This window comes from Pteropus medius, unplaced genomic scaffold (genome assembly GCF_902729225.1).
Source record: "Pteropus medius unplaced genomic scaffold, Ma_sr-lr_union100, whole genome shotgun sequence".
Lineage (NCBI taxonomy): Eukaryota > Metazoa > Chordata > Mammalia > Chiroptera > Pteropodidae > Pteropus > Pteropus medius.
This window is the reverse complement of record NW_024340696.1, coordinates 26,516,661-26,543,078: the sequence shown is the minus strand read 5'-3', so window position 1 is coordinate 26,543,078 and position 26,418 is coordinate 26,516,661. Positions and strand designations below refer to the sequence as shown.

At 41.6% G+C, this 26,418-nt stretch overlaps 1 protein-coding gene across 6 annotated transcripts in view; it reads left to right on the top strand.

Annotated features, from left to right (window-relative positions):
• Nucleotides 1-263: 263 nt before the first annotated feature.
• SCML4 (Scm polycomb group protein like 4) overlaps nt 264-26,418 on the top strand; it is an 89,676-nt gene continuing 63,521 nt past the window's right edge. For 3 of the 6 annotated variants that reach the window (XM_039869857.1, XM_039869812.1, XM_039869820.1), the window contains exon 1: nt 264-471. The gene's annotated coding sequence lies outside the window, so the exon portion shown is untranslated. Of the gene's footprint in view, nt 627-8,062; nt 15,211-26,418 lie in introns of those variants that run through there. The other 3 variants (XM_039869838.1, XM_039869849.1, XM_039869828.1) reach the window with 2 other exon arrangements.

Below are 26,418 nucleotides of genomic sequence, written 5' to 3'. Positions count from 1 at the left end.
GGACGTAACTACCAAAGAAGCACAAGTATCATTACCTTGCAGCTCATGTCGGCAAAAAGCTACACTGCACATTTCTCTTAGTTGGGCTGCTCAGAGGAAGGAAACATGAAACACACACACTCACACACACACACGCCTCGTTTTCTGCATGTAAAATGTGTGTGTTCTTTAAAAGCCAGTGGTTGGCTGGTTTTCCGGACATGATGTGGTTGAAGCTGTCATCGTAATGGAAATTCATTGCTGTAGCTATGGTAAATCGAGTTTTCTGCCTGTGCTGAATGCATTAGTCTAATGAGATGTTTGCAGCCGGAGAGCAGGGCTGCTGGAGACTAACTGTGAGCTACTAACACACGGGTGGAAGATTAGTTTTTGCAATACTCGGTTTGCATGCACTGAAAGTCTTCTGTCTTCTGAGTCAACATTCCCGGCCTGGTAAAGAACCTGATCAGGGCTCTGGTGAACAAGCCGTAGGTAAGGGAGATACACAATCGGAGGGTGTGCTGTTGACATGGGATCCTTCTTTTTCTGTCAGCCTGACAGGTTACCTGTTTCAGTTTTTCTGGGTTGCATGCCTACCTCTGTGGTAATGCCTGAGTGTCCTGCACTAAAACCACTGAGGCCGGCAGGTAAACTTTCATTTCTTCTACTCAAAATACAATGGTTGATTTCTTAATCATAGCTCAGAGGAGAAGATGTAGTATAGAATTATATAGTCGATAAATTTTGGGTATGGACATATTCATTACTCTTTAAGTCTGTATTTAAATATGTAGAAAGTTGTTTTTCCCCAAACGTTAACTCAAATAACTAGTTAGCTTTTTTTTTTATGATGATGAGTTTGCTTCGTTTTGTTTTTGAATTTAAAAAATGTTAGCATGTCTTGGAATAAAAGTATTTACTTAAATTTAATTTTTAAAATTCATGTGCTGTGAACACGCAAGAGTGGTTTTTTAAATTGAATTTTATTTGTTTCGTATACCAGATGAAATATTTTATGTGTCTTTGTGCTGTTTTTTACTAATTTACCAGGATAGATGAGAATACCATTTATTGCTATTGCTGGTGCTAGTTAAGTTGGGGAAAAAAAAAACAGGTAACCATTACGTGTCAGGAGCAGTTTTCCCAAATTCAAATATACAGTCACCTCCTTTCCAGGGGGGGCATCGTGTGACTTGAACCCGCTTCTACATGTCCGTCCTGGTGACACAAGGCTTTCTCTTGAGGTTGACTGCTGTGCAGGACAGGACAGTAGATGTGGGTGAGGTGCCAGCTTCATTAAGTCATTTGACTGATAGTAGAGGTGCTTGGTCAAAGCTCTTTGCACAATCTGTAATAATAAACAAGAGGCAGCTCGTAGTGTTGTCTCCAGATTCTATGACAGTACTCAAGAGGGTTAGACAATCAGTAGCTCTCTGAGAAAGTGGTTTTTTGGTTGGTCTCAGATGTTGTGGTATTGGGGAAAGAAATCCAGATGCTTCCGAATCTAGATATTTGTTGTATACTCTTTTTTTCTCCTTTTCAAACAGAGGAACCATTTTTAAAGAGTGAGAGACATAGTTGCTTTTTTTCCTCAAGATTTTTTTCTTTTTAAATAAAACAGAATATTTGGAGTGAAAGCATAAAAATAACTGTGAAGGAATTTACATTGTGGTAAAGTAAGCTATCTGGGGGCACGATATCTGCATGGAGCATTTTTTGTGTTGCTTGGTAGAATTAGCCTGAAAAAAATGAGGCGGGTATTTGAGTAAAAACAGCTGGGTGAAGATTACCTAGAAAAACAGTAGTAAACTCAAATAAAATGTTAATGTAGAGCCTTCAGTTTTAGGGAAGTTGCTTGGTGGTTCAAAATCTTTACCTTTTAAACATATTTGTGACAGATTTTTTTTTAAAATATGAATGCGTTTTCTTTAGTTCTTTAAATTGTGTATGTGGAAGGACTCTAATATTTTGGTAGATTTATCCATCTGCTTGTTTTGCGAAATTATAAGAAAAATGCAAATCCCACGACAACCTAGTTCTTTTATGTTTAACATGTTTACATTTCTTTCCTGCACCACCAAAATTACTTTTATTTTGCTGCAGAAAGGGGGAAAAAAAAGTAAATGAACGATAATAAAAATAAAAGAAAACAATAAGAGAAAGCGGAGTAAATTGGTTTCGGTCATTTATTTTCTTTTGGTGGTGTGTTTTCAAGGCAAGTGAAACCAGCAGAAGCAGTTTCACTTTCTGGTTCTTGGCTCCTGGGGGCGAGGGTCGTAGGGTTCTCCTCCAGCAGCAGGTAAGACAAGCAGACCAGCTGCTGGAAAGAAAACAAGCCAGCACAAGGACTCTTGCCCTGCTCTAAGAACTTTTATATTGAAAATTCAAAAAAAGTAATGACTTTTTAAAATGTTAGATAATATTTGTTCATTATAAAAATTCAAATAATACCCCAAAATACAAAGGGTGAATTTAAAAAAAAAATTTTTTTTTTAAGTTTAATATGAAAATCAGATTGCATTAAACCTCTCTCTTAAAGCGGTGGCTTTTATTTTTTTTAATCTCAGTTTTGGATCTCAAATACTTCAACAAGTTGAAACATCACTGAAGTTCCCCTAAATCAAAACAAGGAATGCTCAGAGAGAACCTTTACACACATTTGGAGAGTTAGATTTTAGAGTGTTCTGCAGGCTGTTTACAGCCCATACTCTCGTCCCTTATGACCCGTTACAGTCAGCATCGGGGTCCAGACAGAGGTGGGGGCGGGAGCTCGGGACTCGCTCCCAGGGACCTCGGGGCAGAGCTCCGCGGGACGCTCTTGCTCCCCAGACTGCACCCCTGGAAGCCTCGACATCACACTGACGCCAGGTGGCTGCGGAGGGCTTACCGCAATCCACGCGTCCGGAGGAAACAGGAGGCGACACACTGTCCCTTGTTGGGCTGGGGGCTTCAGATTCCAAGCACCTCCAGTTTCATCCCGTTCCGTTTCTCTTCGCCGCGAGCCTTCTGCTTTTATTCGGGGATATTGTGTGGGAGAGAAGGGAAAGGATACGAGGAAAGACTCTCTTCCCATCTAATTATCAAAGAACATAAAATTCGGTCTAACATTTTGGAGAGAAAGTTTGTGAAAGCTGTCTCTTTCGGTGTGAGCACACGTGCTTCTTAATTTTGGTGGGCAAATGTGGCATTTCTAGGAGGGAGCTTTGATTAAATGCCTCCTTTGGACATCTTACTTTTTTAATCCTGCGATCTCCCAAAAGACCAGTTTGAGATCTACATGTTTTTAATACTTTTTTGTTCCCTTCAAAGGCAGACAGGTGAGGAGAGACTGGGAATTAAAAACGGCCCCTGGGAGAAAATTTAGATGATTTGGTACATACATAATGTAACAGAAGCCACCACTGTGTCTAGTAAATTACTCTAAATTTTAATTAATGAGTCACAAAAGCCACACCATGAGCTTTAAAAAATTACCCCTTTATCAATAAGATGATAATTAACTTTGGAATTAGCAATTCTCTCAGCCCCGGGCAGCCTAGTAAGTTGTCTGGAATGCTGCCAATTTTTAACAATTGGTCTTTTGGCAAACGTACTGGATTTTAATTCAAACATCTATTGTGACATTTTCCAACGTGGTTCAAAGACCGTTTGAATCGCCCAAATCATGGTAGAATTTCTGAGATTGAAAGAGTGGCTCGGAATGTTTGGATTTCATTAGAATCTGTTGCTTTCTTTCTTCATTTCATTTTCTACCTCCCCCCGCCCCAAACGCACACAACCTCTGCATCTGCAAGAGCACCACTCTCTAGTCTCTGTTATAAATCTCTGCTAGAATCTGTTATAAATCGCTGTGGCGGATCCTGCGTTTGTTGGTACGCGTATACCTAGTTCGAGTGCTTTGGCTGCAAGCCCACGAGGTTCTAAGTGTTTTTCATTGTTGTTACATTCATCTCCATTTCAGATCTGGCAAAGGTTTGTTCCTTAATATTTCTGCAAACTCTCACCGCTATTTGTCAGATGCCAAGATTTAGATTGAGACTCGAAGCAGAGGAACTGCAGGCAGAAGGGCCATTTTGGAAATGCTTAAGACTGTTTGAAATTTGACTATTCAGTCTTACATATATTAATGTCTGAAGAGAAACAGGAATATTGGACATTTCAGAGCAGCCTGCTCCACAATGAATCCAGTCTCTCTCTCTCTCTCTCTCTCTCTCTCTCTCTCACGCGCACGCACACACACACACACACCCCAGTGCTGCCTGTCACTGGTTGGTGGCTTTCAGGGCAGCCTTTTGAGGGATACTGCTATTTGGCCACAGCAGCTGGAAAGCAAGTGGCGATGGGTGCAAATCACTCCTTCAGAGGACGGACCTCTCTATCCTCCTTCTGGGTTTTCAAACATTAGCAATGGTGGGCTCCTGCTTCTCTCAGCCAAGAGACCTGGCTAGGGCACGATGATGGCGACGAAGCTTCCCGCTGAGTTAAACTGGTAGTTGTGACATAATCAAGAGCATCCCTGCTTTCAGGAGAATGGAATGGAGATGAGCAGCAAGCAGGATTTGTGCATTCTGGAGTAAATAAAAATTTTTCATCAGAAGAGGCACTTTGCCACCATTGAGGAAATAAAACACCTTTTGCTTCTTGCATTGCTTATTTCATGGACTACTATTTTAGGATAGAAAGGAATTTATTACCCAGTGGCAGCTCTCACTTTGTGTTAAGCTGAAAAGTCATTCCCCTGAGTCTATGTGACACCTTGGAGTAATGGGAATATTTGAGATCCACCTCGTGGGTTTCCCTGGGATCGCTGCTGTTACTGTTTGACCGGTTGTATTTTACAGAGAATCTGGTGGCACGAAACCATATAAACTTCTCTTTACACTCTCACCACCTCAGACATGTTCTAACTAAATTTTTGTTTGTGGGGAGGCAGATGTGCATTTCCTTTTAAACAGCCGCATTTACTGATCAGATAAATGGAACTTGGTCCCGGTATTGCTAATTTCCAAGAATGAGTGCACACTCCTGCAGCCAGGCTGTGCCAGCCCTTTGAGGAAGGAACTGGGCTGACGAGTGGCGGCCTTACTTTCTCCATAAGGCATATGATACCGAAGTACAGGAGTGGAATTGCTGTTATGAGAAAATGTGCCAGGGAAAAATAGTGCCAACACTGTGCTTTGAATAGTCAGCTCCATGATGGTGACTCAACTTTTGGGAGTTGAATATTTGGTAACAAAAGACTTTGCCCTTTTTATTTTTCTGTGGTGATTATTATAGAGAAAAAGCCCTTATTCTTTCAAAACAGAAACATATGGCTTGAAAGTAATTCTAAAGAAATATGCAGCCTTTCATGAACATGAGCATTAAACTTGGGAACAAATGCTGAACTGGGCAGAGCAAAGATTTACCCTGTTTGGGTCCCAGTCCAACCAAGGGAAACTGGCAAATTCTAAATAAAGAGGTGCTGGGATAAAACTCAGAGGGGAAGCCTATTCTATCCCCCCTTCCAATGGACTTGACCATCATTTTCCCCAAATTATACCCTGGTGCAGTTCGGAAGCGATTCAGTAATAGCTAACAGTAGCATACAACTGTCATCTTACAAACATTATAGGTCTTTTTCTTTTGGATTGATGGAAAGATTTTCTGTTTTCTCTTTTGCATTTGTCCACAAGTCATCCTAGAACATCATTGTTCTGATGAAAGAACCAGGGTCAAAAGTCAAGGCGTGAGCTTTTCCCTGGTATCCAGAGCTGGACTGTCTCACCAGACCGAGGTTCACACTCACAGTGGCCATGTCTGAGGATCTGCCTTGGGTGCAGCCATGGAGCCAGTCTAGGGCTGGCCTCAGGGTTTTAATCCTGTTTTGACAGGCATCTGTGGCCTTGGTGAATGAGGAAAGGAAGAACTGAAGGAAAACACAAAGTGAAAGCCAACTCCATACTTTCTTACTTTTTGTTTGGGGGACAGGATTTGGAGGTCGTTTAACTTAAACAAGTCCTTTGGGCCTAATATTTCCAAACTGTGACAAACCAATAGGAATCATTCTCATTCTTTATGGCTTTTCAAAACAGAGGCTGACTTCTTTCCTTTGCAGTCCTTTAAGGTTTAGTACACTCACTATTGGGAAATTATGGTGATGTCAGGGCTTAATTAAACAATTAGCTATTAAGATATGCTATTTATCCCAAAGATAATAACTCAAAAATGTCATTGGGTTTATAGATCAGTAAAGAATTCCACTATGGAACTAGATTTCTGTCATTATTCAGTCTTCAGAAACCTGTGGTCATTGGTTCATGCTGCTGCCATTGTTGCCTGTGCTGGGGAAGTTTGCCATGAGAGTTGGAGGTCAATCCAATCATCTGTACATTTCTCTTTATATTGGTAATTCTCCCTTTCAGATGCCAAAAGACGCTCAAGCATAGTTAATTATATCACTTTAACAGCTAATTTGAAAAAATGCTTCAAGTAGAAAGCTGTAGATAGCTTTACATTTTGGTGCACAAATTATGCACAAAACATAGGAACAGTGAAAAAAAAAACCAACTAGTTCTTATGTCTGAAATCACCACCCACAGTCTGAAAATATGGCTCTCATTTTGAGTGTTTATAACATAATTAATACTAGGTACTTAACATAAATAATGACGACAAACTATATGGTGGGGTTATGTTGGTGCCTGATGTGGAAATGGTTAATTGGTCCCACAGTGAGAAGCTGTACAATTGTGCGTTGCCTTAATGAGACCAGGTGAGTATAAACTCTCTCCAGGGAATTGAGTCAGAAACTCAAACTGGGGTGTGATATGTATGACAATGTGTAGGGGCCAATGATATGTGATGGTATAGAGAACTGGTCCTTTCTTTCCGTTGCCCTCCCTTTAAGTTAGAAGTTGTTTGTCATGAACCCAGCAAAAAATAAAGGAAATAAAAGTTCTCTGATAGCAGAGTAAGGAAAAAGAACATTCAGAGAACTCTGTGTCACACACGTTTTCGTGGAATCAACCCAAATCTCTGCTAAGGTCAAATCGGTGTAATGTCATAACTGAAGTGTAAAGAGGAATGAAGGCAAAGTAACTTATAATTACTTCTGAGAAATTGAGTTCTTACTAATTGGCTTGAAACCAGAGTAAGATGGAATAAACTAGAAGTATAATCATTAAAAAATATGTTTATGGGCACAGGTTAGGTCACTGTTTTTATGACTATATTTGACATATTCATGCCTGGAGAAAAAAAATGTCCATGGGACCAAAGACCTAGCTGGTCCTTTTAGATTTTTCAAACAGCGGACAGTATGGGGTCACATGACGAAGTCAAGCAAACCAAGAACACCCTTTCGTTAAGATTTTCTGTATCCTCTTTGTGTACTTGGTAGATTGATTATCAGTTTCCAGGGGGTTTCTTTCTCATCCTTGAGAACATAGATTTAGGACAGGATAAGGAGAATTTACACCGGGACCGTGGAACCACTTAAGTCCCAGACCATTTTCCAGCAGCTCACGCCTCTATGGAAGCTGGAAGCTTAAAATACTAACCAAAATAATGAGCTTGAGGCAAAAACATTTAACATCTGAAGGGAAGAGATAAAAGCAAAAACCTATACTCTGAGAAGTGGTCTCTAAATAAGACCTAGATTCTTAGATAGAATGGGTTTTGAAGGCTCTCTCCCAGGGCAAGCCTCAAACTCGTCCCCAGTGTCTTTGGAGAATGCAGATAGAACAGCCTCCATTCTCAAAAGGCTGCCCCTTCCATTGCTGGTGGCTCTAGCTGTCAGCTAGGGCATTTTTCCCTCCAGAACTGCCCCCAGCTTCCTCCTCCAGTAACTTCTTCTTCCTTCGAGAGTGACTTTTGCCCTCAGAGCTGCACAGAAAAAATGTGAATGGAGCCACATGGATTCCAAGTGGGAAAACCCAGTTTAATGGCTGTCACTGTGATCCTGGGCAAGTATTGTGGCCACTCTGGGCCTCCCTGAACCTCTCCTCCTCCCTGGGGATGGTATTCCTGTCAGTCTTCACTACGGAGGCCCAGTGCCTCGAATGTGGCAGGGGCTCAATAAATATTTGTTGAACGAGTAAATGAATGAGAATGTCAGCATGGGTGGAGGCAGCATGATGTTGTGCAAAGAGCATGTATACTCTTTGTGGTTACCTCTACTTTATTAGATCATAGGATATAATATTTCAGAATTTGTTGGGAAAGTTACTTGGGATAATCTATATAAAGTTAAAGGAAACAGTCTTTGGAAAAGGGCTTTGTAAACTGTAAAGTGCTGTGTGAATGGTATTAAATACGTTCCCATTTATCGAGGAGCATATGCTCAGGGATGCTGAGGGAAGCACTAAACAGGATTTATCTTCTTTGTCTGATTTAATCCACATAGGAAGTCAATATGAGAAGAGCTATTATTTATCTCCGTTTTACAGATAGGGAAACTGAGGCTTACGTTAATAGATTGTTGAGGGTCATGTGGCTGTATAAAGTCTGCTGAGTCTTTCCTTCAGTTTGGAAAAGCTGATGGGGCTTCTGTGTCTTTTCACCTGCAAGGGCTGAAGAGAAAGACCTCTTTCATGCCTCAGAGCCAGCTGTTCCTGCCTGGCCTCGCTGGGCTGGTCCTCGGTCTAGCAGGTTCCAGAAAGGAAATGATCCCCTGATGTTTCCACTTGGAAAGGCGTTTTTGATCCATAGCAAACTTCTTTTAAAGCAGTAGGCTCTTCGTCCTGTCAGACTCAACCCTCGTCTTTATTATAAATATTTTTTAACTCTCTGTTCACAATCCTGAAGTGACATTCATAGATAATATAACCTCCCCACACACCCATAATGTTAAGAAAATTCAGTGTAATGTCATAACTGAACTATAAAAAAGAACGAAGGCAAAGTAGTTTATGATCAATTCCAGGCAGGCACCCTGCTCTGGATGCCATACTGAAGTGATTAGGTGCTTGTCATTTGCTACCTCCAATGCAGCTGAAAACAGGCAAGTGGTATCGGTGACTGGGGTAGCACAGGCTGGTGCTGTTGCCAGTGACATGATTTTCCAAAGAAACTCTTTGGAAAGAAACTCTTGGAATTCTGAACGAAACAGAGAACAGTCTTTCCTTGATTTATGTACCCAGTGCATTTCTGAAAAATAAAGTGTCTATTATAGCTAAGTAGAATTACATTATATTCATGCGTAAAATAAGTTAGTCCTAGGTTCTGAAAAACAAGGTTTTAATTTCCATGACTAAATGGAGAGATAATGCTTCACGATGCAGGACAGCCCCGTGCACCAGCATCCCTGGTCTCTGCCCTCTAAGTGTAGTAATGCTCACCCTGCCCCCAGCAGTGTACCTGGCAAAACCATCTCCAACACATCACCTAACTGGCCCTCTGCAGGGGCGTTATCACCACCATCGGGTACCTGTGGATCGGAGCTTGCCAATCTGCATCGCATTCTCCCCTCCCTCCCCACACCCGATAAGTTATGTTTTAGGGAAAAGACGATGCTGTTTTGCCAGTTCCTTACATGATTACTAAGCAGAGCTATCTCAGATATCATGGCAGAAATTTGGGGGTAACTTTGAGATTCTGGGAAGATGCTTGCTAGTCAATTTCCACTAAAAACTGCTGCTTTAAGAAGACCCTTTCTATCATGTCTCAATCTGCTTCAGATTGTGCAGCTGTTTTTATCATAAATACCGTATTTTAAAAATACCTTTGTAAAATCCTCACTATTCCCTGGGTTTGCTTAAAAGGGTGAACACTTACTGGGGGTGATGATGGTACAGGCTTTGTACTAGGTATCTGCATGAGGGCCCTGGAATGTATCATTATTCTACTTTACAGACAAAAATCCCGAGATTCAGTGAGTTTAAGCGACTGGCTCGAGATCACCCAGTAAGTGGTGTAAGTGGTCTCAAAGCCAGGTGCGATTCACTCCAAACCTATGCCTTTGCTCCAGTGGAACCAGGCTCCTGCATTAGTTCTGGATACACCATACACTTTTACCTGTGAGGTGGAAATCCCATGTCTGAGGTCTTTCTCCTCAGTCAGTATATAAGAATGGGGTGAAGAAGTAAAGACAATTGCAGATTCTTTGACATTTCTCCATGGAGATGTGGGATCTAATCCCCCTCTCCTTGACTCTGGGTGTCCTAAGTGACTTGCTTGGCTCATAGGATGTGGCAGAAGTGACATTCCAGGGCTGACATAAGAAGCCTTGCAGCTCCACCCAGGATTCTTAGAATGCTTGCTCTTGGAGCTCTGAGCCACCACATAAGAAATGTGACTACCCTAAAGCTGCTATGTGAGAAGCCAAAGATCCATGGAGAATCCCTGGAAGATGAGATAACGGGGGAGGGTGGGAGGGGGGAGAAAGAGGCAGGAAACACAAAACCACTAGACGTGTGAGTAAAGAAACCGTCTTGGAAGTGGACCCTTCCATCCCAGCCTCCCTAGCGGATGCTCAGAGACAAACTGCCCAGTCCAGCCTTTCCTGAATTCCTGACCCACAAATGGTGAGACATAATAAGCCACTAAGTCTGGAATAGTTTGAAATATAGCAACTGGCAACTGGAACTGATAGTAAGGGCATTCTTTCTGTTGCACTGTGTTTTGTGGATTATTTTTCATGCCTGAGAGAGAAGGAATGTCCACCCGAAAAGGAAGGGGAAGAGTCACTTTAAAAAAGTAGTTAATCTCCATTTGCTATGGACTGAAATGACAGACAGAAGTTTTGTTCCATATACAGTTACCGTCAGAAGTGCGTGTGTTTTCAGGAAGATTATTATTTTAATAGTGTGTATTTAATTTTACAGTAGTTTATATATATACATTTTTAACAAAAATACTTGATTTGAATTTATGAATGCAATATAAAGTTGAATTTAAAAATGTATTTATTTAAATAGGCCATTTAAAGATTTAGTGAGTATTAAGGAAATACAGTACAGGAAATGTATTAGGGTTCTCCAGAGAAACAAAATTGAAAGATAGATAGATAGATAGATGATAGATAGATAGATAGATAGATAGATAGATAGATAGATAGATAGATAGATAGATAGATAGGGATTTGCTATAAAGAATTGGCTCACATGATTACAGAGGCTGAGAAATTCCAAGATCTGTAGTCAGCAAGCTGGAGACCCCAGGGAACCAATGGTGTAGTTTCAGTTCAAAGGCAGGCAGACTTGAGACTCAAGAAGAGCTGATATTTCAGTTCCAGTCTGAAGGCAGAAAAAAAACTCATGTCCCAGCTTGAATGCCATCAAGCAGGATGAGTTCCCTTATACTCAAGCTTTTTGTTCTATTCAGGCCTTCAACTGATGAGGTCCACGCATATTTGGGAAGGCAATCTGCTTTACTCAGTCTGCTGATTTAAATGTTAATCTCATCCAAAACACCATTATAGACACACTCAGAATAATGTTTGACCAAATATCTGGGCATTCCATGGTCCAGTCAAGTTGATACATAAAACTAACCATCATTGTAGGTGTCCATACATGACAAATATTGCAAATGTGGACCTAAGGATATGAAGTTTGGTAAGCACTCCTTTAAGCCCTAGGCCGTCCCTGACTCTGGTCCAAGGGTTGGTAGCTGAGATCATGGGTGGTATTGCTCAGTTCAAAGGGACTATGATGCTCCGAGTTCTTTCCATGATGCCTCCTGAGAAAATTATTCTTTGGCTTTCGAGCTGCTTTTAGAGAATGTCCCTGTTGGTGATGCTAATTCTTGGGAAATTTGAGCCACTCTTCGAATTTCCAGCTGCACTCTCGGGAGTGGCCATTTCCCAGCATCCCACAGCTGGCTGCCATGGTTCCTGTCAGTGCTTTGAATGGCCCACAGTTCTGCAGCTGCAGTTCAGGCACCCTGCTGGCTCCCACACAGGATCATATGTCACAACAAGCTTGGTCTTCTAATGAGAGAATGTCTGCCCTTGAAGTCAGGGTCGTTTGGACACCCTGTCTCATTGTTTAATGTTAAGTATGGCTCAGTGGTGACAAAGAGCTCAGATGTGATGTATATAATATGATATCATAGGAGCTATGATTGGTCTATGTCTCATGGCCATGAAAACAGCTGGACATTTTCATGTCCCCCACTGGGCCCTGCTTGTTTGGATGACGGTGTGTGGCGCCATCAATTTTACTTGCCCACTATCCACTCTCTGTGAATTTGTGTCCAAACTGCCCCTAGAAGAAGGATAAAAATCATTAGAACAACAATTTTATCTGTGTGGCCTCTTTGACCTGAAGTGTCATTGCAAAACAGAAAGTCAGTGGTGGGCGCCTCACCGGGACTGAAGGAGACACAGCGTTTTCTTTGGTGGACGGCTTCTGATTTGGGGAGCCTACACCAAGTGCTGCAAATCATCACAACCAATTATTCCCTACCCTTGTCTTCAGCTGTCTGAGAGAGAGATGGAAGCCTCCACCGTGTATCAAGATGAGTTCACTGTAGGACTATAGAGGACTAGGGGCACGTTGATTCAGAAGTTATACGAGGAACAACAAGAAGCACAAAATGCAATAAAGAAAACAAGCACGTTCACAAAAACAAGCTGTATTATTTTGATTACATATTTATAGGATAAAAACAGCAGCGATCTGTATCTGTAATTGTTTGCTAGCGGTGCCATAATAAAATACTAGAGGTATTTAAACTGGGTAGCTTAAATAGTAGAAATTTATTTTCCAACAGTTCTGGAGCCTAGAAGTCCAAGATCAAGGTGTCAGTGATTTGTTTTTTCTTGAGACCTCTCTCTTTGGTTTGTAAGTGGTTACATTGCTATGTCTGCACACGGTCTTTCTTCTGTGTGCTTGCATCCCTGGTGTCTCTCCCTCTTCTTATAAGGACACCAGTCCTATTGGATCAGGGCCTCGCTCTTATGACCTCATTTAACCTTAACTGCCTCTTTAAAGGTTCTATCTCCAAATACATTGGGGGTTAAGCCTTCAACATATGAATTTGGGGTTCACAAAGCAGTGCACAACAGTGTTTATTTTAAAATTTCATCTGATAGCTTGCATATATTTTCCCTGTAAACTATCAATGGTAAATGGGCTATAATTTATAATGTTCTCTGATGACTTAGCAAACATCTATATTTCTTTGAATTTTAGGTAGGTCACATTTCTGCTGTAGCCACTCCAGATGGCCAGGGGATGTACTTTACAAAGGTTCCGACCCTCCTCTCAGGATAGAGGAGGTTGTCTGAGGTCTCCAAATTCTTTTAAAATGGCAACTAGAATCTTCTCCTACCTCCTCCTCCCCTAGAAGTGCAAGTTCACAAAACCCATAAAATGATGAAACTCACCAAGGAGGGTTGTACTGATAAGAGTCTAGACCCCAGAGCTTAGGCTTTGCTGACACGGCTCCCACTGTACATTCTACCTGTCCCAGTGGGACATAAGACAGTGGCAAGGAGACACTTTGTGCACCAATTGGGAGGGGGAGTCTTGAGGATACAGATTCTGTTTGAATGAAAATGTTAATTTTACTTGCATCCCTTTAATTAGATTTGTTGAATTTTTCAATCCGGGATTTCCCTCTAATTCTTGAGAGATTAATCTGTTAAAATGAATAATAGTTATTGTGGCCTGAATTTTAAAATTGATGTTCAAATGTATTGCATTGCTTCCCCATGACGTGTTTCACAAACTTCATTGCAAGGAGACGTTAAATGTCTTGCTTCAGGATCAATGACAGTAACAGGGTTAGGACAAAAACCTTGCCTTCTTGAATCTTAGGCCAGAACCATTGTCAGCTGGCCCATAAAGTTTTCCTAGAATCCTCAATTTGAGGATGAGAGATATGTGATGCTTGAGCATGGAGAAGTTCGAAAATACATTGTTTACCACGTGTAACTCAAACACTCTCCTTACTCATGTTGGATGATATGAATTGAATTTGACTCTGGCCTGTCACAGTTTTGATTGACATGCCAAGAATTGAGAGAAAGCACCAGGAGAGCTGCTTAGGCTCTTTAATGGTGTTCCTGGGGGCTTTGTTGGTGTCCTTCTTTATCCACATACCACCCAGTCTCCTGACTAAAGATTTCCAGTGAATTCTGGGCGCTGATATGACAGGCAGTGTGGAGAAGACCATATTGAGAAGAGCGAGAGTGAGTGCCCTTGGCTTTGGGCTCCTCACCTGATAGTGATGGCATCAAGATTGTCGTGTAAGCCTTCAGGACAGAGGCCGATGCCCAAAGCGGCTAGCACCAGGGCTTGGCTTTATTAGCCCAGAAATGGCCTCTGCCTGTTAACTGTCCCTTCCCCTGGGGCCCGGCATAGGGAGGTGCTCCTCATGTTTTCTGGGCAGATTAAGGATATATGGACAGACAGGGGGATGGGGTGATCACGTGAGAGAGTTCTGCACTCATAGACTTTTTTGGCTGGCTCCTGGGTTCCAGGTTGGAATTTCAAGTTTTAATGGACATCTCCACTACACGTTCCACAGGCATCCTACGCTCAACATTTCCAAAACCAGACTCATCGTTAACCCCCTTCCCCACATTTTTTCTTCTCCTTTATTCTGTCTTCATAAAAGCTGCCACTGCTTTCTCAGCTATATAAAATGATAGTTTCAGAAACTCAAACTTTCCTTCCATTTCAAACTGGAAACCAAGTGCTAATTGATGCTACTTCCAAAAGAGTTTCCTGCACTCCTCCGTTTCTCCCTCCACCTCTCTGCTGCCCTTGCTCAGGCTCTTCTTAGCACCCTTCACTTGGGCCATGGCCATGGCCTTCAGCCCTGCCTCTCGGCCCAGAGTTTCCTCCCTTCACCCACCTCATGCGCTGCGCCAAGGTCACCTTTGTAAGACGCAGATCCACTGTAGTCACTTAATTGCTTAAATATCTCAGGACGATTCTATTGCTTACATCAGTGATTGCCAAATGTTTGGACGGTATTCTCCATTATAAATAATTCCTTGAGTGCACATCTCATATACGTATATTCATAGATTATATACATACGACTATATTATTGCATTATACATATTATAAAACATATGCAAAAATAGAAATGAATAAGGTCACATGAGCCTTTTGCCCTCCTCCATACATTCTCAAAGCCTCTGTGGTTTTTCACTTTGTACTTTCGTTTCCTGAAATTCTCTTCCCTCAGTTCTCCAGGTGATGACATTTTGTGTGTCCTTGAAGACATCGCTTACGTGTCCTCCCCTTATCCTGATTCTCCATACAGACTTTCTCTGCGTCCCCTCTTTCTATGGTATGTAGATCTTTAACCTTCTCTTGTTGCATAACTGGAGAATATTTTGGGCAAAGACGAAGAAGGAAGGTTTCAGGATGTACGTCAGGTTGACATATGGAACAAAATTGTAATACTAACATCTTTCTTTCCTTGTCAAACATTCCAAAGAAGTGTTTTTTTTGTTTTGTTTCTTTTTTTCCCCCTCATTCAATTTTTCTATTACTAAGGGTAAAATAAATCTCCTGCAAATAAGTATGGAGGAGGCAGGCAGTCTGACAGACACAAAGAGGGAGGGGAGTGATTGAGGGGGACTGCAAAAGTAAACTTAATTCTGGTATCAAGCAATTAGGCTAATGTAATTTAGAAAAACGTCATGGGTGAAGTTTGTGTTTGTTTTCCCAGACTGTAATTAATTCATGGAAATGCCGTAGGTTGTTACATTTTAGTCAACGGATAATAGAACTGCTCTTTGAAATGAAAGCAGTGGCAACAACCTAGTCATTTTACGGTAGCATGAATGGAAGATAATTACAGTTTGAGAGAACGTTGTCTCCATCCAGAGCGAAAGCTTGTCTTGGGTGGGGGTGGGGGTGGGGTTGCTTTGAGCACAAATAGCAAAGTTTACATGTGCCTCGGGGAGATGGTTAAGCGTTTTCCTCGTATAGCCAAGGAGAGAGCTTAACTCATTTTTTTAGATATTCCAACCAGGGTCCTATAGGGAATTGTGATAATAAATATGACAATAACATTGTAATGAAACAAGAAGGGCTGACGCAGTGTTTTCTTAATTTGTGTTTAGCATTAGCAGGGAGCTTTGCAACCCCTGGACAGTGGAACAGGAGCATACTGGTTTGACTGTAGGCATTTTAATTACGGGACCTGGGGATATCTCTGTGCTGTGGCAGCCGAGTGAGACCTGGTCCCACAAAGCTTACCCAAGGCATGCTTTCCTCCTGGCCCTCAGCAGCCATTAAACAGTCTTACTGGAGGCAGGGGGCTGGGAGTGGGGAGGAAAAAGTTCCTTGGAAGAGGAGGACTCCTGGTGGGCTGGTGTCCAACACCAATTAGCTACTCTGGCTGTCAGCACTCAGAGCCCTTGTTTTAACAAAGTGGTGGCAAACACTGACAGAAATGGCTTAACCCCAAGATGGATCCCAAAGCATTTTTAAAAGGCTCTTTTTACCCTTATTACCTTTTCATAATTTGGCTTAAATACAATGCAGGAATAAAGACATTGTAAATCAAAAGCTGTTAGCACGCATGGCCCCTGAAATTTATGAGTATTAAGTAGAAAAAGCTTAGAAACATTTCACCAAATAATTTTCCAGTCCCCTAAGACACATTTCAATTTCCCTCTCTTTCCTCCCCATTGCTAATGAACATTTGCTGGCTGCCAGCTACTTATTGAACAGGAGCACCTGAGCCCCAGGGTGAGGGGAGCCAACTTTTGCCATTGGACAGGCTGATTGATTCTTATGGGGTGAAAAGCTCTGCCCAGCTACCAGCACCGTATGGACAAAGAGCCAGGAACCAAGAGAAAGATGTGGCCACTGCCCTCAAGTCAGTGATGTAGCCTTGAGAATGACAGTGTGTTTGCACCGAGCCTCCATCCCTACTTCTTTCACCTTTAGCCTGAGGTTGGAGGGTGCAGAGCTTCAGTGGCAGGTGGTGGGACTAAATGTAGGTAAGGGACTCACTGCTGGGCCAGGATGGGGACAAAATACTCAAAGGCAGCCACTTTCGTGATGGTTCAGGGAAGCAAGTGCTGGCTTTGGGAACCCAGTCTTGGAAGACAAGGTGCAGAGCAGTGGGCCCTTTAGAGGCCAGCACTAAGGAGTGGAACCACCCAGTTTATGCCCTGGATGGTGGTTATTGGGTCTCATTATGTTTGTGGAGAAGCAGAAACCAATTGGTGGTATTACTTTCATTTGTTAGTGAACTTGACAAATAATTATTGAACACCTCTGATGGGCTAATGGATGAGGAACATGGAATAACTTACTCTAGCCAGGCAAAGTCAGGCAAGTGTCCACAAGGTCCAGAAGTGGGTCTCCTGCCCTTTGAGGATCACTTCCAGGAAACCCCGCTGCCCTTCTCCCACCCAGAGCTTCTTCTCAGAGGGCCATTCAGGTCTGTATTAGTCCTCTGCTCCCTCGTGTTGGGGTTTAACTCTGTGTGTGCATGTGTGTGCGTCCATGTGTGTGTGTGTGTCTTCTCCTGATTTAGAGAAAACTCTGAGGGCAGCTGCTCCCTTGTACATGAGGCTCTGTGGTACAGCATCGGTGTCCAGGCAGCACAAGGTTTAAATCCCAGCCTTGCCACTGCCTAGGTGGCAAAATCACCTCTTTTCATCTCTCTGAGCCTCAGCTTTCCCACTGTTAAAATGCAGACAATAACACCTACAGCACAGGTTGCTATGAGGAGCAAATGAGCTAAGATGTGCCCAACGCTTTGTCTATTGCCTGGCCCACAGGGAGTACGCAATAAATTGAAGCTATTCAGGTTCTATCATTTAGCACATGGATTGTCGACTGAGCTCCTGCTCGTCTATTAGGAACAAAATCTCTTTTCGATTGTCTTTCCTTCTTGAGTTGAGAAGGGGCCCTCTAAGTTAAAAGTTGTCTGGGGAAAGTAGAGAAGGTAGTAGGGACAGCACCCTCTGTGGTGTCACCTGGCCCTGGGGTAAAATATCCTATTTTATTCAACAAGGGAAAAAAAGAGAGAAAGGGAAGGGCATTTCTTTAGACGTTCTTCAGAGGCTGATGGGGAATATAGAGATCTAGACCTCCCAACTGTGGCCTTCTCCCCGTGAATCCTGTGCTCTCGTGCTTCGATCCCCCACCAGTCCTGGTTCCCCTGGAGATAATGTCTGTCACTTTAAATGCCATCGTTCTTATCATAATTAGGAATATTATATTTCTGAATCAGGCTGATTTCTCATCAGGCCTCACTGCCCATATTACAGCTGCTATGTGCTCTTAGATCCGAGGACCCATAAAATAACTCACCACATATGTAAAACTTTACGTCACTCTTCACTTAGCTAAGCTGGAAAATTTATAGTTTAGAAGAACACACAGTCAAGTCGAAAATGTGACTTTGGCTGGGTCTGGGCATAACTGGGGTTTTCAGGTATAGTTTGGCAGCTTTCATCTAACAGAAACATCAAGGCCTATAAAATCAGTTCAGTGTCAAAGAGTTTTAAGGTGTTGCATTAAATATTCCTGCGTGGCTGCCATTCCTCGCCTTTTTAAAAATGAGGGTATAAAAATGGCAGGATGTGCTGCTTTCAAAAGGCCACAATCTCAATCTTTCTCACATTAGTGGGAATAAGCATGCTGTTAAACAAGATGGTATCCAATGTTTTCTCATTCATTTATACTTTCTGAATATCTATCAACATCCCTATATTTCAGGCACGGTCCTGGAATACATAGAAAAGTAAGATGTGGTCCTAGTCTTCACAGAGCGGATGGTGTATTAGAGGGGCTGGCAACGTTTTCTGAGAAGGGCCAGATAGCAAATATTTAGGTTTGGGGGTCATATGGTTTTGATTGTAGCACCCTCAACAGTGATTCCATGCCTTTTCCACACCCCTCAAACCTCCAGTCACCCCTTCCTCCCTTAAGGCTACTAACACCTTTCTCTTCTCCCTACACACATCATCTCCCTGCCTATAAGACAGGTAGTAATATCTATAGCACAGGCTGATTGTGAGGATAAACTCAGTTGGCATGTGCAAAGCCTTCACTCATGCTCTAGCTGCCACTTGAAAATGTTAATCTCCCTCCCTCCTTTCCTTCCCGATGAATCTGCGAAAGTAAAACCCCTCCTCTTCTTCCAGGCTAACCCACCTACCTGTGTCCCCCTCCAACCCAAACATCTTTCCCAAGACCTTTATCCACTTAGCTCTTTCGACAATCGACCTTTTCCTCTTCCTTGGTACCCCTCTGCCTACAAACACACGTAGGTCTCCTCTATTTAAAAGAAGGATTTAAAGAAGAAGAATGTGAAGAAGGAGGAGGAACCTCAATGTGATCTTACACTCACACTCGCCTCCAGCTACCGTTCTTATTCCCTTTTATCTAATTGACCTCCAACTGCCTTCACTTTCCCATAATCTCTCTTGGTTAATTTCTGTTTCTTCCCTATGTTTTTCCTTCTCAGAGACATACTGTGCTGTGGAAAAGGAGGGCTTTAGGGTCAAGCGCACATCTCCACATTACCATTTGTAGTGTCACAGACCCTGTGCAACCTACACGGCGCCAAAGATCCTCATCTATAGAATGGGAACAATGAGCCCTCCCTCCGGAGGGAATTGTGGGAATCCAACCAGGTGATCAATGAGAGGCACTGTGTCAGGGCTGGGCATGTGGCAGTGCCACTTGATAAATCCTTGTTCTCTTTCTCTTCCACAAGCTGCCTCTGTCCTCCGGGAAGTTGGGAGTGGGTAGATAGGGGCTGTTGATTGTTCCAAAAGTATCTGATACAGTCTTCTGAGGTAGGAAAATATGCCTTGACTTTTCTATTTTTGCATCTTTGTTAAGGCTTGGAAAAAACGTTAATGTGGGATTCTGGTCATGTGAAAATAGATAGTTGCTCGATTAATTAATTGATCTACTCAGCATATACTTTTGCAGCATCGGCTTTACGTTCAACCCTGTGAAAGGCCTGAGGGATACCAAGGTAGTTCCTGCAGGAGCCAGGCAAGTCCACGTAATTCCTGTGCACTGAGAGTGAGCTGTGGGAGGAGTACCCACAAAGTGCCTGGGAATGCGGGAAGGGAGTGGCCCTCTGCTGGACGAGGTGAGGAGGGAGTCTTGCCAGGGAAATGCCCTCGGAATCATCCAGAATTATGACTTTGAGTGCACCAGGGCCAGCGGGGAGGTGGGAAGGGACTCCAGGGAGCTGAAGTACGCTGTCTCTGGATCACTGGGAGTATACTCTGCATCTGGATTGCAGAGGGGTAAAGTGAGAAAGACAGGCTGAAGGTGAGAGTCTCACCTAAACCTCCTCTAGAAGTACCAAGACTTATTTTTCCATATGGAGGGGAGAGTGGACTCCCCATGTAAATCCAGAAGATAGAGGTAAGGCCAGGGCAGAGAAGTCTCTGGGAGGCAGAGTTCAGCTCAAGATTAGGAAGAAGTCAAAATTGCAGTCATGTCCAGCAACAGAGCTGGCTTCCACCTCCCACATGTGCAAGCAGGAACCAAGGCATGTGGGGACAGTGAACATGGAGGTGATGCTCCTATGCCAAATATAGAAATAACTCATAAATAGGATGAGGAGGAGAGATGAATTTGACTCCCAGCCCATGCCCCACCCTCAACCCCACTGGGTGGCCTGTGCTGGTTCTCATGACACAGGCTGGGGAGGGAGCAGGGCCTCTCCCAGATAAAGGCTAGGCGTCCTGCTCAGCTCTGGACTGCCTTGAGAACCCCAGTTTTACCACACTATTTCCTTCAAGGGATGAGAAAAAAAATGAGACAACAGGATAATGTCTTCTGCTAACAGGAGAAGCTTGGAGAGCTAGCTAATTAAAATTAAATGGATGTGTGTATCTCTGCATGTGTGTTTATACACACACATATATATATATACACATATATACCTAGATATACAATAAAGTAGTGTGTTTTGATTCCGTATATTAGGTCTACTTGTAATGCTTAAACAACACATTACAATTTGAATCTGGTCCACGTTCTCTCCTGTATCCTCTGGACTTTCCTTTGGCATCCTGCATCTGAAAGGCTGAAATTAAAATTGAAGAATGGAGCCCTGGACTATCTTGCCTTCCCATGGGGCCTGGCCTTGGAACAATGTGGGCATTCTGCCAGGACTTAATTTTGTAGCAAGCTGTTGAGGGTTATTTATTTATTTTTTAATTATTTTTTTTCAAGTTACACAAGTTGTACCCACACATATTCATGTTTAAAATGAAAATTAGTAAATTAGTACAGAATCCACGTAGCTATGTTCTCAACACAGCAACTAGAGTGAGCCTTTAAAAATGTGTCAGATCACTTCTCTGCTCAGCTCAGAAACGCCCGGTGCCTCTGCATCTCGCTCAGAGAAAGAACCGGTACTCATAAGTGGCCTACGGGGCATAGAATGCTCTGGTCTCCCATTCTCTCTTTTACCTCATTGCCCACTCCTCTCCTCAGTCACTCTATGCCCAATTTCCTAGCTTCCGTACTGTCCTCATACCCCCCACAAGGCTTTGGCACTTGCTGTTTTCTCTGCTTGAACACTCGTCTCTCACAAAGCCCCATGGCTCACTCCCCAAGTTCCTTGAAGTCTCTCTGCTCAAGCATTCCTTAATGAGAGAGGCTTTCTCAGACCATCAATAAAAAATAGCACCCTCACTGCTATCAGTTATCTCCCTTAATTTAGTTTTATAACATTTACTATCACCTGGGTTATTATGTATTTGCTTGTCTGTTTATTTATTGTCTGTCTCTCTTCGGTGGAATTTAAATTCCACGAAATGAAGTGACTTTTTGTTGTTGTTCATACTATATTCTTAGTGCCCAGAACATTGGCACGTAGTAGGTACTTGAGCACCTAATATTTGTTGAATAAATAAATGAATCAATGAAAATTACAATAAAAAGTAAGACTTTCTCTCTCTACCCTCTAATGTGCTCACCCATTCCCATTCCACATTTCTCAATTCTTGGCCCTGTAACAGTGTATCCCTCTAAAACTTTTCTTTGCATATGCAAGAATACCTAGAGGCTTCTGATTCCAATTAGGATATAGAGCACGAAAGATTTTTGGTCATGAGGAGCAACAAGAATAACCTGGAAAAACAAAATCATTCTTTTCTATGGGATTAACAAAAAGTAATAGATATGGAGAAACCCTGATGAACTATATTCCAGAGAGAAATGAGGCCTTCCTAGGTGTAGCAGAGAACAGTAGCTTCTACACCTGGGGAGTGGGCAGGTATAGGTAGATGTAGGAGCGAGGATCTCCCGAAGGAGATGCCCTGTGAACCATCTGGGAGGCTGACTTTGAGTGTACCAGGCCAGAGAAGGGAGATTGAGAAAAGATTGCAGGAGTTGGGAATAGTGTGTGCAAAGATAATACTGCCTGGGGACCAGTGAAATTATGACCTGGGACTGCAATGGAGGAGTGGGCCTGCAAATGACAGAGAATTTACAAGGAGAGATAAGTCGCGCTTTATACAACAGTGCGTGCTGGTAGGAGAGACTGGAATCTGAAAAACCCTGGGGTTTAGTCAGAAGATACAACTCACACCAGAAATTTGAATAGAGAAGATTTCATATAAAGAATTGCTAACTACATAAAAAGTGGTTAACTACTCAAAGAGGTAAAGGAGAGCTCTAAAGTAGTAATCGCAGAGAGCAGTGACTACCCCTATAGCTGAAGGAAAAGTAAATAATGAAGAAACTTAGAAACTAAAGAAGGGGCCCCTGCAAGGCTGACATTCGGACCTCTGTGGAGACAGTGTGTTGACACACATTGGAGAGCACTTGCTGCTGGACCAAAGAACCGCCCTCCTCCAGGCAACTCTGCCAGGACCCCTGCATGCTGATCTACTTGCCACCAAGTAGAAAAACAAAACACTGAAAGAAGAAAAAGCCCCTTCTTTCTCTTCCAGGTTTGCAGTGTCTCTCCAATGCCCTCTGTTGACAGGGCCCAACACCCAGCCAACTGGCTATGGAGAAATATCGTCTGCAGAATCCAGCCCCAGTATCACAGCGTAGAGTAAAGAAAGGTGCGTTTGTTGCTGACAAGCAATAAATTAATAAGTGGCACAAAAATACATACATAAAAAACCCAATAAATTCATCTCCCCCTTTCTGAATTTAGCGTCAGTGGATGAGGGGCTGGTAGGCAGGGAAAAGTTATGTAGTTTCAAACATCCTCCTGGTTTTTGGATTCTGGGGCCCTGTAAGAGGTGAATTCAAAGGTAAACACAAAATTGAGGAAACCAGTTGGGAGTTGGGCAAATCACAGGTAAACTTGATCTGAATAAAGCTACAGCTCAGCACCAGCTCAGTTAGATTCTAGGTAAACCTGAATAACCACCTGACAGGAAAGGGCTTGCAACTCTGGGAAATAAAACTAAGTAAAAAATCATGTTCCATTCTCCACTGTTTTTCTGTACACAATTCCTGGAGTACAATTTAAAAGAGGGAGAAAGATGTAAAGAAGCAGGAAAATTTACTCATGATCATGAAAAAATATAGATGATAGGAATATATCCACAAGTGGGCCAGATATATTATCAGATAAGTACTTTAAAATAATTATTATAAATATATCAGATAATATAAAGAAAAGAGATGTGTATTTCAGAAGAGAAATGGCAACTCTAAAAATACATAAAAACTAGTAAAAGCTGAAATTCTAGAATTGAAAAATAAAATATAAGACAAAACATTTCTGAGAAAAACTAAAGAAGACATAAATAAGTGGAGACATATACTCTGTGTATGGGTTGTATGACCCAATATTGATAAAATGTCAATTCTCCCCAAATTGATTGCTAGAGTCAATGTATTCCCAATAAAAACATCAGCAGGTTTATTGCACTTCTATGGAAATTCAAATGTAAATTATGAAATAATTCTGGGAAAGGAAAATAAAGTTGGAGGACTCACACTATTTCATTTTAAGGCTTACTATAAAGTAAACATAAGAGTTTGGTATTTAAATAAGTATAGACAAATGCATCAATGAAATAGAATAAAAGGTCCAGAAACAGACTCAAATTCATATGGTTAACTGATTTTGACAAAAGCCCCAAAGCAGTTCAATGGAGAGAGAAAACTCTTTTCGGCAAACTGTGTTGGGATGATTGACTATAGCTGTGTGTGGGAAGAATGAATCTTGAACCTTATCTCATACCATACACAATAATTAATTTGAGATGAATTATATACCTTAAACTATAATAGGTAAAACCACAGAGCTTCATAATTAGAAAAAAACAGAAGAGTATCTTCATGATCTTGGGATAGAAAATGTGTTCTTGGAGAGGCTGCAAACACACTAATCATAAAACAAGAGGTTGCTATATTAAACTTCATTTTAAAAAAACTTTGCTCATTAAAAAACACTAGTTAGATATGGGAGGTGAACACACAGTGTAAATATATATATATACTTTACTGTTAAAGTATACAGCTAAAACTTATAGAATTTCATTAACCAATGTCACCATAAAAAAATTAATTAATTAAAAAAAAAACACTAGAGAATGAATAGTCAAGCTATAGACTGGGAGAGTTTTGCAGTTACATGTATTTGACAAAGAATTTGTATCCAAAATATATAAAGAACTCCTATAGGGCAATAATAAAAAAAGGCAAACAACCCAATAAATATTTGGGCAAAAGACTTGAACAGTCACTTCAAACAGAAGGTATACAAACATACACATAAAGAGATGCTCATCAACATTCTATGCATCTAGAAAATGCTAATTAAATTCCATCCATTGGACTGACAGTACCCATATTGATGAGAATATGGAGCAACTGGTCCTCTTTTACACTGGTGCAGTGAGGACGATACAACCACTGGAAAATTGTTTGGCAGTTCCTTATAAAATTAAACACTAATCTCCCTTATGACCCAACAATTCTACTCTTGGGTATTTACCCAAGAAAAGAAAAACATATGTCCACGAAAGACTTGTACATGAATGTTTCTAGCAGATTTATTCAAAGTATCAAAACTGGAAGCAATCCAAATGTCTATCAACAGGTGAAAGGATTAACAGATTGTGGTGTATTCATACAATGGGATACTACTCAGCAACAAAAAGAAATGAATTACCGATGTATGCAAAAATATGTTTATGAGCTAATGAAGAAGCCAGATGCAAAGAGTATATATCATATGATCTACATATACGAAGTGCACGAACAAAAAAACTAATCTATGGTGATAGAAATCAGAATACTGGTTGCTTTTGGAGGAGTGGGGCTGACTGGAAAGAGGCATAAGTGAACTTTCTAAGATGATGAAAATATTTTATATTTTGATTGAAGTATGAATTACACTGGTGTGTCAAAACTCACTAAATTACACCGTTAAGACCTGTGCATTTCACTATATGTAAATTGTACCTCAATTAAAAAATTTTTTTATTTAGAAAATATAAATTTAAATGAAAAAACTTCACAAATTAGCCTGAGGGTAAATAATTATGGTAATATTACAAGAAGGGCTTTCAGATTTTCTTTGTATTCCCAGAAGGTATAGAAAGAAAAATTCCTTAAATTATAGCAAAAGGCTTCTATAGAAATTCATATTCAAGTTAACACACCACTCTAGCTGGTAAGATAAAAGGCAGTATTTCCCCAAACTGAAAGGTTGATGTATACTACTTGTACTGGATTGAACAATGTCCTCCCAAAATTCATGTCTATCTGGAACCTCAGAGTGTGACTTTAATTGGAAATAGGATCTTTTTAGATGTTATTAGTTAGGATGACGTTATATTGGATTAGGGTGGGTTGAAGATCCAATGACTAGTGTAACTATAAGAAGGCCATATGGAGATACAGAGACCACAGAGAGTGGTGAAGACCATGTGACAATGCAGGAAGAGATTAGAGTGATGTAGCTTTGGCCAAGGAATGCCAAGGATTGCTGGCAACCACCAGAAGCTAGAAAAAGGCAGGAAACAGATTCTCAGATTCTCCCTCAGGGCCCTAAGAAGGAACCAACCCTGCCTGACACCTCAATTTCAGACTTCTGGTCTCCTGAACTGTGAGAGATAGATTTCTGTTGTTCTAAGCCACCAAGTTCGTGCCAATTAGTTATGACAGCACTAGGAAGCTAATATACTACTCAACTAGGTTATCAAAAAATAAAGTTTTAAGTATTCAACCATCTGTCTGGGGTACTCGAGTAGATTTTAATTGATAAACTAAACAAAATGTATTTTAAAAATATATGCCTTTTCTTGTATACATTTGTATAACATACAAATGGGATATACATACCTACTCTTTGGCTACTTTCTGTTCTTGTTTTCTAATAGAACAATAAATCCTGGAGACAGTTCTCTATTTGCGCACAGAGGAGCCTGCTTGTACCCCTCTGGGGTACTCTGGGAGCAGGGAGCAGTTAGTCTTTCTAAAGACTGTACCATATTCCAGAATATGGATTTCCCATGATTTATTTTGCCAGTCCAGTTCAATTAGAGGAAGGCTTATTAAATGCCTCATCCTGGGCGCT